Genomic DNA, 11,650 nt, shown 5'->3' with positions numbered 1-11,650 from the left:
CATGGCTTCAAAAAGCACATACATGCTCTCGATTCACAAATGTGGTTATAGTGCCCTGATTTCTCTTCTGAGTTCTGGAATCACATGTCCAATTACCTGCACGACAAGCATCCTTGAATGTCCTCCTGACACCTACCAGCCGACATGTACAAAGGTGCACTTTTCCTTCCCCGCCTGCTCCTTTCCTGAGGTTCTCTGTGTTTGTGTATTACAGGACCACTCACTGACTGACTTGAGCCTGAGTATCATGATCCTCATGATCCTCTCTCCCTCAATCTCACATCATCCCATCACTAAGCGCTCTTGCTCCTGACAACTCTGTCCTCTTTTCTCTATACCAGTGGCTTTTTGGAATAGTCTGTGACTAGTTCTGCCTCTATGATCACTTCCCTCTAATTCACTGTCCACACCGCAGCCAAAGATACCGTTGCAAAATGCAAAAATTGCCCCATCGTGTTTGAAATTCTGCTCTAGCTACTCAATGCCCTTAGAGTAGAAGTCACACTTTTTGAAATAACTTACAAGACCCTGCATGGTGTGTGTACTTCTCCCCACCACCCCACATAAACATCATTTTAGCTCCTCAAATTCTCCCACTGCTGGTCTAATGAACGTTGTGTTTCCTCTCTCTTGGACATTTATTATTCCATCCCATCTGCTTCATTGGTTAATTTCTACTTACCATTCATGTCTTTGCTTAGATGTCACTTCCACTGGGCTACTTTCTCCAACTCCCTTCCCCAAGTCTTGATGAGTAGTCCTGCTATGAGCTCCCAAAGTGTCCTTTATTTCCCTCATCACAGCAGTTGTTAAGCTGTATAGTCACTGACTTGTTTATTTCCAACCAGGCTATCAACTCCATCAGGACAGAGGCTACATCTATCTTGTTTATCATTGCATCCTTAGTCCCCAACTCAGTGCTTGGTACTTAGCAATGCTCAGCACATACTTGTTGGTGGACTAGCTGAATGTATTACTCAATGTTGTTTAGGACCTGGGGCTCATTTGCAGGGATGAGCTGCAGCGACAAATGTTAAAAGCCCCATTTCTGGTCTCTCATTGTTTTAAAAATCCGCTGTGGCCTCTGTTTTTAAGCCCTGGAGTGCTAGCAGGAATGGACTTAGTTTGTGTGTTCCAGATGTGCTCAGACCAAGACATGAGCCAATGGGGAGCCACATCAAAAGAGATGAAAGATGGTGCCAGCTGACACAGGCACCAAAGCCAGGGATGGTGAGGTGGCAGGACAGAGGGTGGAGAGCTGCCCAGAGTGAGACTGGCTCTGCTCTTGCTTAAAAATGATGCTAACTTAAATGGGTTAGGTCTCCTCTGGGACTATAATAATAGAGTCAGGGAGGTTAGCAGGAGATTCCCAGAACCTTTCAGATAGATGTTCCTGAAGTGTGGTCCAGGTTCCCTGGTGGTCTGCAAGGCAGTCTCCCACAGAGTGAATACGAATGTTAAGCTTTTGTTGCTGATGTGAGTTAATAATTACTCATGATGGTTCTCATTTGGTGTCTCTATTAAAGCAGGGCCATTATTCTCCTGGATTCTGCATTTCCATTGGGGTAGTAAGCAGGAGCTGTGGAGAGGGTGTCTTTTGTCTCACTGAAGAGCACTGTGAGTGAGGAAGTTTGAGCACAGTGCTGTAAGGGTAACTTGTCCAACAGAAGGGAATCCAGAGAGTCACTCCGTGTTTCTCTCTGTTGCCCTGCAGTCATTCTTCAGGGGGCTGGCTGCTAGCCTTTAGCTTCCAACTGCCTGGAGTGCAAATTGCAGGAGGAGAACTGGAATTACCCAGAAAGTGTGTTTTTTTTCTCAAGACTGCTGCAACACAGCCACCATTAGGTCAGCAGGAAGTCGCTGTTGATGATAGTGGTGATGATGAGGGTAAATGAGAGCTTACGCCTGTCTGAGCAACTTTAGATTAGATTCTCTAATAGCAGAATTGCCTTTTCCAGAAGTGGCTGAATTACTGTTTCCTTCTCTTTCTGCTCTGATAAATTCATTCATTCATTCTTTCTCCCAGTCATCAATATTTTATGAACAACCACTATGCTAAGCACAATGCTAGGCTTTAAGATAATGCTTGTAAAGGAAACAGACTTGGTTCCTGACTTCATGGAACTTACACTCTAGTAGAGAAGATAAATGTTAAGTAGATAAAGACTCAAATAAATGCTTAATTATAAATTGTGACATGTGCCATAAAGCAAATAAGATTCTCTCATAAAAAGTGAAATGATGTAATTTAGGTTGAGGGATCAGGAAATCTAAGCCTGGTGCTAAACAGGCAGAGAGGAGAGGGCAGAGCATTACAGACCAAAGAAACATGTGCACAGGCTCTACCCTGGAAAAAGCTTCAATAAAGCAGAGGAAGGTCAGTAAAGCTGGCACAAAATGAGGCCGGGGAGCTGATAAGGAAGGTGACAGTGGAGTGAAGGGCAGTGGTCAGGTGACACAGGCTGTGGAAGGACTTGTTAACAATTTTGTGCTCTATCTTAAGCACAATGGGCAGCTGATGAAAAGTTTTAAATGAGAGAATAGCCTGTTTTAGAAAGATTACTTTGGCATCTTTGTGAAGATAAATAAGGAGAAAGAGTCAAAGCAAAGAATAAACAGGAATGAAGTATTGATACAGGCTGCAACCTGGATGGGCCTTGAAGACATATATAAGTGAAAAAGCCAGACACAAAAGGCCACGTATTGTATGACTCCACTCATAGAAAATGTTCAGAAAAGCTTCATTTCTAGAGATGGAGAGCAGGGTATTGGTTCCCTGGGGCTGGAGGAAGGGAAGAGTGAAGAGTGTATTAGTCTGTTTCTGTTTTGCACTGCCATAAAGAAATACCTGAGACAGGGTAATTCATAAAGAAAAGAGGTTTAATTGGCTCATGTTTTACAGGCTGTATTGGAAGCATGGCAGCATCAGCTTCTGGGGAGGCCTCAGGAAACTTGTAATCATGGTGGAAGGCAAAGGGGAAACAGACATGCCTTACGTGGCCTGAGCAGGCAAAGGAAAGGTACTACACACTTTTAAACAACCAGATCTTGTGAGCACTCACTCACAATCACGAGAGCAGTACCGAGAGGATGGTGTTAACCTCGTCATGAAGGACCACTCCCATGACCCAGTCACCTCCCACAGGCCCTACCTCCAACACTAGGGATTACAATTTAACGTGGGGTTTGAGCCAAGTAGAACCAGAGCTCCTACTTGGACATGTTAATTTGGAAATGCCCATGAGACATTTAAGAGAGTGACTGCTTGAGGAGAGTGAGGGTTCCTTTTGGGGTGATGAAAATGTGTCTCTGGAACTAGATACTGGTGATGGTTACACAATATTATGAATGTACTAAATTGCCATTGAATTGAAGACTTTACAATGGTTGAAATGCTGAATTTTATGTTATGTGTATTTACACACACACCCATACACACACACACACACACACACACACATACACACACACAAAACAAAAGCAGAGCGAAAGCTGGCAGAACAGTTAGGAATCTATGTCTGCTGTCTTTGCGATAGCTAACTGGTTTGGACTTGGTGGTGGGTGGGTGTGGAAAGAAGTGAAGGGGTCAGGGATATATTTTGGGAGTAGAACTAAGAGGACATGTGATGGATTGCTGGTGGGCAGCAGGTAACGGAGAGAGGCTTAAAAGATTACTTTACGGCTTGAGCAATTAATTGGGCTGGAGGAGAAAGGTGGGAAGACTGGAGAAGAGCACATGGTGGGAGTGGTGGAAGGGGATAGAACCAGAGCTCCTACTTGGACATGTTAATTTGGAAATGCCCATGAGACATATAAGGGAGACATCCAGCTGGCTGTGGGCCTGAAAGCCTGGTGCTCAGGAAAAATGGTCTGGGCTGGAGCTGTGTATTTGGGAGCCATAGTTTCCAAATGGTATTTAAAGTGGTGAGAATCAGTGTAGTCACCTAAGGAGTCTGTGGAGGTGAGAGAGGGGAGGAACTGGATGGAGCTTAAAGAGATCAGTAGAGGAGGATGCGCTAACAAGGAGATTAAGAATCCCAGCACTTTGGGAGGCTGACGTGGGTGGATCACTTGAGGTCAGGAGTTTGTAACTGGCCTGAAACGCTGATGAAACTGGCTGAAACATGATGAAACGCTGTCTCTACTAAAAATACAAAGCAAAATTTAGCCAGGTGTGGTGGTAAGGTATCTGTAATCCCAGCTACTCAGGAGGCTGAGACAGGAGAATCACTTGAACCCAGGAGGCAGAGGTTGCAGTGAGCAGAGATTGCACCATTGCACTCCAGCCTGGGCAATAGAGCAAGACTCTGTCTCAAAAAAAAAAAAAAAAGAAGAAACCAGAGAGGACAGTGGCAGAAAAGGCAAGAGAAGAGAGGGGGAGAAGTGCTGAGTGAGGAGGAAGATGACAGCATGTGAACTTTCTGTGGATTACTGTGGATTGGTAAGAACCATAGTATTTGAGGACTTGGTATCTAGCAGACACTGGACTAAATGGTTTACATGAGTTCTCTTAGTTAATCTTCACAAGAATTCTCTATCTGCATTTTACAAATGAGGAAACTGAGGCATAGAGGAGTTGAACTAACTAGTACATCACATAGCTAGTACGCAGTAGAGCCAAGTTTCATACCCAGTTCTCTCTAACTTGAGGCTGGCTCTACACCTGACCACTGCCCTGGCAGCCTTGACTCTAGGGCCATATGGGCAGGATGAATGTATTTAAACTGGAGCACTTGGTACGTGGGAGTTTAGACTGAGAGATCTCACCTTATTGACAAATAAACATGAAACAGCTTTGTTTTTCTAATAATTCCTACCAGCTATGCTCTGTTGGCTTTGAGCCCCTCCCTTCCTGCTGGGGCAGCAGGTTCCCTTAGCAACTTCTCAGTTGGATTCCAGAATTTTTTACTCACTTTTGCTTGTTAGATCAGTTTCATTCTTGTTATTAGAATGTAATCTCATGCTTTTTGCAATTTCAACTTTAACCTGAGATTCCATTCCAAGCTCTGCCTCCCTCCCAGCACTGGCTACATGCATGAGCTCAGTGGCTTAGAGAGGAGGTGGGTGTGTGCTGTGACTTCTCAAATACCCTCCCTTCCTTCCTTCTGCTTTGCCCTCTTTGATGAGGGTGGGGAGGGGAAAGGCTCTTCCTAGGTGTCCTTTTCTTATCTCTTTTCCAATGGTTGTACATTGATGGACCTCGTTGATCTTGGCTTTGGTATGGAGGAATGGAAACCCTAACATGACCCCAAGGGCCTGTTGATGGAACTTGGCCACTTCTGAGTTTTGCGAGCCTGGACCACGTATTTCAGATACCCTCCGCTGGACTCCTCATGCCACATTTCTCTGATGTCTCCTTAGTTTGGCCCATGCCGTTGGGTTAGCCGCAGCCCCAGTCAGGTTAACTTGCAGCCCCAGTCTCCATACTTCTTGGCCTCATCACTGGACCTACAGATGCAGGTAGCTCCATCGTTAGTTTTTCTGGTAACTGGCACCAATCTTCCCTCGGTTATTGCTGCCTGGGGTTAGGAAGTTTGGGTAGGTTGGAAAGCCCAAGGACTAAGAAACCAACCAAACAACCTGTTAGCCTCTCTTTCTTATAAACTCCTCCAAACTTGATAGGTGACTCTGAGGATACCCACTTCCTTGGCCTTGGGAGGGGAACCCTTTCTCTTCTAACAAACAGCCTTTCTGAGTTCCCATGCCTTCTCTTTCATCCGTTCCATGAGTTCCCATGCCTTCTCTTCCATTCATTCCTGACAAACACCTGCAAGCCAGGATTGTGGCTCTGTCCCTGAGCGGTGGAGTCTTCTTTGAATCCAGCCCTGGAAAATGTAGAGCCTTCTCTTTCATTGGGGATTACACTAGATCTGGTGTGATTTGTGTACCTGAAAAGGTCTGGAGAAGATCCCAGTCATATCAGCTTGTTACCGGTGAGTATTCCTTTCCAAAAGCTGGCTGCTACAGAGTTTTGGTGATTATTTTGACTTTTAGACCCAAATGACCTATAAAGGAGTAGAACGAGTCTGGTATATGCCCCTTTAGGCTGGCATAGAGTAAAGGCACCCAGCTCCATTTTTTTTAACCTCTTTGCATTCTTTTCCTCAGAGACAGGAAGAATGAATGATGTAGCCAACACTCTGAATGTCAAGGGCTGCTGAGAGCAGGGAGCAGGGGCCCGCCTGGAGCCCCGTTTCTGTAGCCACTGTGAGAAATGAATGTAATGTCTTCCTCTGATACAAATGCTACAGCTATACATCCAAAGTGCCTGCCCAACATAAGCTTATTTGATCCTGACAAAGACATGGTGAGGGAGGCAGAATGCTTTTACAAGCACTGAAGATTAGAGGGTTTAAGCAATTTATAAAGGGTTGCCCAGGAAGGAAATGGCATTGACTTCTGGCTCCACATCTGAGTGTTGGCTGCCTTTCTGAGAAAGAAGTGAGAGAGGGACATCAGATCAGCTGGAACAGAAGCAGACTGGGAGTGTGTGACAGTTGTGGTATACGTGTGTGTATGTGTGTGTGCGTGTGCTGTTTCATGTGTGTGCCTTTGTGGTCACTGCAGTAATGAGGCCTCAAGGCAGAAGCACTAAGTCTTCTGATGGGTCTAATCACTTAGAGGCTATCTCCTAAAATTCAAGTAAGGTGGTCAAAAGAAGTGACCAGGAGATGAGTTTAAATTCTGGCCCTGACCCGGTGAGGTGGCTCAAGCCTATAATCCCAGCACTTTGGGAAGCTGAGGTGGGCAGATCACGAGGTCAGGAGATTGAGACCATCCTGGCCAACATGGTGAAACCCTGTCTCTACTAAAATACAAAAAATTAGCTGCACTTGGTGGCAGACACTGGTAGTACCAGATACTTGGGAGGCTGAGGAAGGGGAATTGCTTGAACCCAGGACGTGGAGGTTATAGTGAGCTGAAATCATGTCACCGCACTCCAGCCTGGCAACAGAGTAAGACTCTATCTAAAAAAAAAAAATTTTTTTTGGCCCCCTCCTTTATTAGTTTTGTGATGTTAGATAAGTCACTTAACCTCTCTGAATATCCTAATTGTTGAAATGATACCATCCTCTTAAAGTTTTGTGAGGATTAAATGAGCTACTACATGTAAGTGCTCAATAATTGTTAGCTATTATTAATTTTAATAGTAGTAGTAGCAGCATTCTCACACAAGATAAAATTCTTGATAATAAAACTAGTAGTATTTTGAAAAATTTCTTTTACATCTACTTTGCAGAATTGCTACTGAAGCTACAGAAACTACAAGATAGCATCTGGTCTTTATTTGCAAAGAGAAATTAATGCATGAAAATGCTAAGCTATGGGAAAGCCCCCAGTGTAAAATAATATCCTTACAATTTCCTGTATTTGCAGCTCTTCTCCTCACCCCACTCCCTCATTTAATTTGGGGGACATGTTAGGCTCCTCTACTTCTGCAGTCTTGCTATTAGAAGTCAGGTTTGTGTATACTATGATGAAATGGAAAAGTTGCAGTTGGAACTATATGTCAGAATTGTGCCAAGTCTAGCTATAGAATACCAAGGATGAGATTTATCAAAACCATAGAGAGCTTCAACTGTTTGTTCTCATTTTGGAAATTTTCCAAGAGGTGCCATCTGTGTAGCTGGATATTCAATCAAAGTCTATTGTTCAACCTTGGGCACACCCTTTTTTTCACATGGGTTTAAAAATCACTTCCAGGGATCATAATAGATGTTTTCATTGCTGTGCTCAGAAGGTTTAATGACACTGCTTTATTAAATTATACTTTCTACCACTGTAGTGGATCCCAATACCCGTACTCGCTTCTGCTATCAGCACCTCAAAATTCTTGGGAGAAAATACCACAACACATGATAATCCATTGTCCCAGTGGGCTAGCCATCACCCACATAGCAGTGTGCATGGCATCCAGGCCAGGTCAGTCAGACAGTCGGGGCTCGTTCCCTAGACCACAGTGACTGACTCAATGGGTAGGCAAATGTCCCAAGCCAGGCCAATGGGAAGCAGCCTGGGGGTTTTGTCTATAAGTATTGGGAAAAGCAGTCTTTTTACTGGAGTGGGTAAAGTGGTGGACTGGAAGCTTGTAATCCTGGAGTTGCTGGTTGCTTGATGAGGCAGTCTGCCTGAGAACAGGGTAAATTCAGAGGAAAGCAGTCCCGGGAGAGAGAGAGATTCCCGAAGACATGGCAGGAGAATTGGGATCCAGCCATGCGGAAGAAGACTGCACACCACTTTAGACATCCTCTGCCTTTCCACTTCCAGCCATCCTGAGTGTGTGGAGGTGCTGAGCTATCACACTCACCATATTAATTTTTTAAACAGCTTTAGTGAAATACAATTTATATTCCTATAGTTCATCTCTTTAAAGTGTACAATTCAATGGTTTTCAGTATATGCACAGAATTTTTCAACAGTCACTATTATCTAATTTTAGAACACTTTCATCACACCCAACAAACATTATGCCCATTAGAAGTCACCCCCCATGCCTTCCTAGCCCACCCCAGACCCAGGCACCACTAATCTATTTTATATCCCTATAGGTTTGCTTGTTTTGGCCGTTTCATAGAAAGGAAATCATATAACATGTGGCCTTTGGGACTGGCTCTTTTGATTTAGTATGTATTCTAGGTTTATCCACATTGTGGGATTATCAGAACTTCATTTCTTTTTGCCACCTTAACATAATATTCTATTGTATGGATATACCACATTTTATCCATCCCTGTATCAGCTGATGACAATGCTGTTTGAATATTTGAATGGAAATTTTTGTGTGGCCATGTTTTTATTTCTCTTGGGTATATACCTAGGGAGAGATTGCTGGGCTGTATGGTGACTCTATGTTTGACTTTGTGAAGAATTGCCAAACTGTTTTCCGAAGTGGCTGCATTATTTTACATTCCCACCACCAATGCACTGAGGGTTCCAGTTTCTCCATATTCTTGCCAGCATGTCCTATTGTTTGCCTTTTTTATGGTATGCATCCGAGTGAGTGTGAAGTGGCATTTCATTGTGGCTTTGATTTGCATTTCCCTATTGATGAATGATTTCGAGCATATTTTTATGTGCTTGTTAATCATTTGTTTATCTTCCTTGGGGAACTTTCTATTCGGATCCTTTGCCCATGTTTAAAGTGAGTTTTAAAGAACTGAGTTGTGTTTCCTCCTTTGCTATTTTTTGGGTACAAGTCTTTTATCAGGTGTATAATTTGAAAATATTTCTCCCAATTCTATGGATTGTCTTCTTACTTTCTTGATAACATCATTTATAGCACAAATGTGTTAATTTGGATGAAGTCCAGTGTGCATATTTTTCTTTTGTTGCTGTGCTTTTGATGTGATATCTGAAAAACTATTGCTCATTCCAAGGGTATGAAGATTTACTCCTGTTTTCTTCCAAGAGTTTATAGTTTTTTTTTTTGAGATGGAGTTTCGCTCTTGTTACCCAGGCTGGAGTGCAATGGCGCGATCTCGGCTCACTGCAACCTCCGCCTCCTGGGTTCAGGCAATTCTCCTGCCTCAGCCTCCTGAGTAGCTGGGATTACAGGCATGCACCACCATGCCCAGCTAATTTTTTGTATTTTTAGTAGAGACGGGGTTTCACCATATTGACCAGGATGGTCTCGATCTCTTGACCTCGTGATCCACCTGCCTCGGCCTCCCAAAGTGCTGGGATTACTATGATCAATTTTGAGTTACTTTTTATGTGTGGTGTGTGCTATGGTTTGGTTATTTGACTTCTCCAAATCTCATGTTGAAATCTGATTCCCAAGGTTGGAGGTGGAGCTTAATTGGAGTGCAAATCTTCAGGAATGGCTGGGAGTCATCTTCAAGTAATGAGCTATTGCTTCATTAGTTCCTGTTTGAAAGAGTCTGTCACCTCTCCTCTCTCCCTTGCCTCTGCTCTTGCCGTACAATTTCTTGTTTTTTGTTTTTGTTTTTTAAATAGTAAATCCATTTAATAAAATTTATGTACACATTAGTGTTGACATATTTGACACAGAAAGATATTCACCATTTAAATTCAAAAAATGACTTAAGTGGAGAGTAAAAACAGTATATTCAGGATACAAAAGTTAAATGTGTACTGAGAGTAGACTGAGAAAGTCTACGAAGATATACAGCAACGTATGATCAACTTTCTCCTTTTTGCCTATCTGCAATTCTACGATGTGCATATATTGCCTGTTTATTTTGTTTCTAATAGGATTCTTAACTTTGACTTAATTTATGCAGTTCAGTGATCTTATCATCAGTTCCTTGATTTGACCTGAGCCCAGAGTTCTTGGCTGTTTTAGTATATTTTACCTTATAACTCTGTCTCCACTAATTTCTTGGCAATTTGGTAGTAACTACATTAAGTTAATAACCCTCTGAACCAATTTTACAAGCAAATAGATACAATTTCTATCTTTAGGGTAATGCCAATAGATATTTCCTGCATTTCTACAATGTGTATATATTACCTGTATATTCTGTTTGTTTTCAAGAGTAGTTCATGGAATTCGAAATCAGTAGAAAAATCCTCATTACAAAACAACAGCATTTTAGTTAAATTTTCTAAGTGATCATTTCTGGTTGTTTAAATGCACCTGTTCAAATCAAAGTTCATCATTTTGTTTGGAACAACCTTTGTCTGAGAATCAAATGGTCATGTAAATGAGAAAGCAAATAGGCATATAATGACCAAAGTGAGTAGGAAAATAACTACAATCTTTGTTCCACTGGCTACTGCAATACAATCAATAAAATGACTGTTAACCAAAAACACCTTTATTTTCATCTTTAAATAAGAAACTCTTCTTTTTCCAGGATAATCATGATTAACCTACAAAAATGGGTATACATCTTCAAAGCACTTCCCTTTAACAGGAAACTTAGCTTTATAGGATTTAAACATTAGGAGATGAAAAAAAATCAATTTTCTTGTCATTATAAGACAAAACAGAATCTAGCATAAGTCAAGGAAACTCATTCACACTTCAGGTCCTTCTCCTCCAGGAACCAGCATTGTTATATGATTTCCATTAAGCATAATCTGATCTAATTTAGTAATCCTTCTTCCTTTTGGTGTGATTTCAAACTTAGTGATAACTTCCAGGACCATATTGACAAAGTCATCAAATCCTAGAGTACCAACAATTTCCTTATCATTCTTCATCACAATGTGAATTCTTGATCCTATACATTTGTCCAAGCTCTAACGGCAGCAGCTGCAATGGGTTGGTAGTAGCGTTAGCTGCCATGGCTACAACGGAAGTCTGTATTTCCATATGAATTTTAGAGTCAGCTTGTCAGTTCCCCTCAACATCCCAAAACAGCCAGCTGAAATTTTGCTAGGGATTGCATTGTGTCTATCGATTAGTTTGGGAGTATTGCCATTTTAACACTATTAAGTCCTTCAATCTATGAACATGAGCTGTCTCTCCATTTGTTTATATCTTTACTTTCTTTCAACAATATTTTGTAGTTTTCAGGTTGTAAATCTTGTCCTTTTTATTCTTATGTATTTTAATTTTTTGGTGCCAATGTAAATTGTTTTCTTAATTTTATTTTTGAATTGTTCATTGCTACTGTATAGAACTACAACTGATATTTATATATTCATCTAATGTCCTGCAACTTTGCTGACCTCCTTTATT

The 11,650-nt window shown here is 42.0% G+C and overlaps 1 pseudogene; it reads right to left on the bottom strand.

The window, feature by feature from the left end:
* Positions 1-10,923: 10,923 nt before the first annotated feature.
* LOC100412141 (U6 snRNA-associated Sm-like protein LSm5 pseudogene) lies at positions 10,924-11,254 on the bottom strand (annotated as a pseudogene).
* Positions 11,255-11,650: the final 396 nt, after the last annotated feature.

This window comes from Callithrix jacchus, chromosome 6, assembly GCF_049354715.1.
Source record: "Callithrix jacchus isolate 240 chromosome 6, calJac240_pri, whole genome shotgun sequence".
NCBI lineage: Eukaryota > Metazoa > Chordata > Mammalia > Primates > Cebidae > Callithrix > Callithrix jacchus.
The sequence above is the reverse complement of the archived record's forward strand: the minus strand, read 5'-3'. Positions and strand labels throughout refer to the sequence as shown.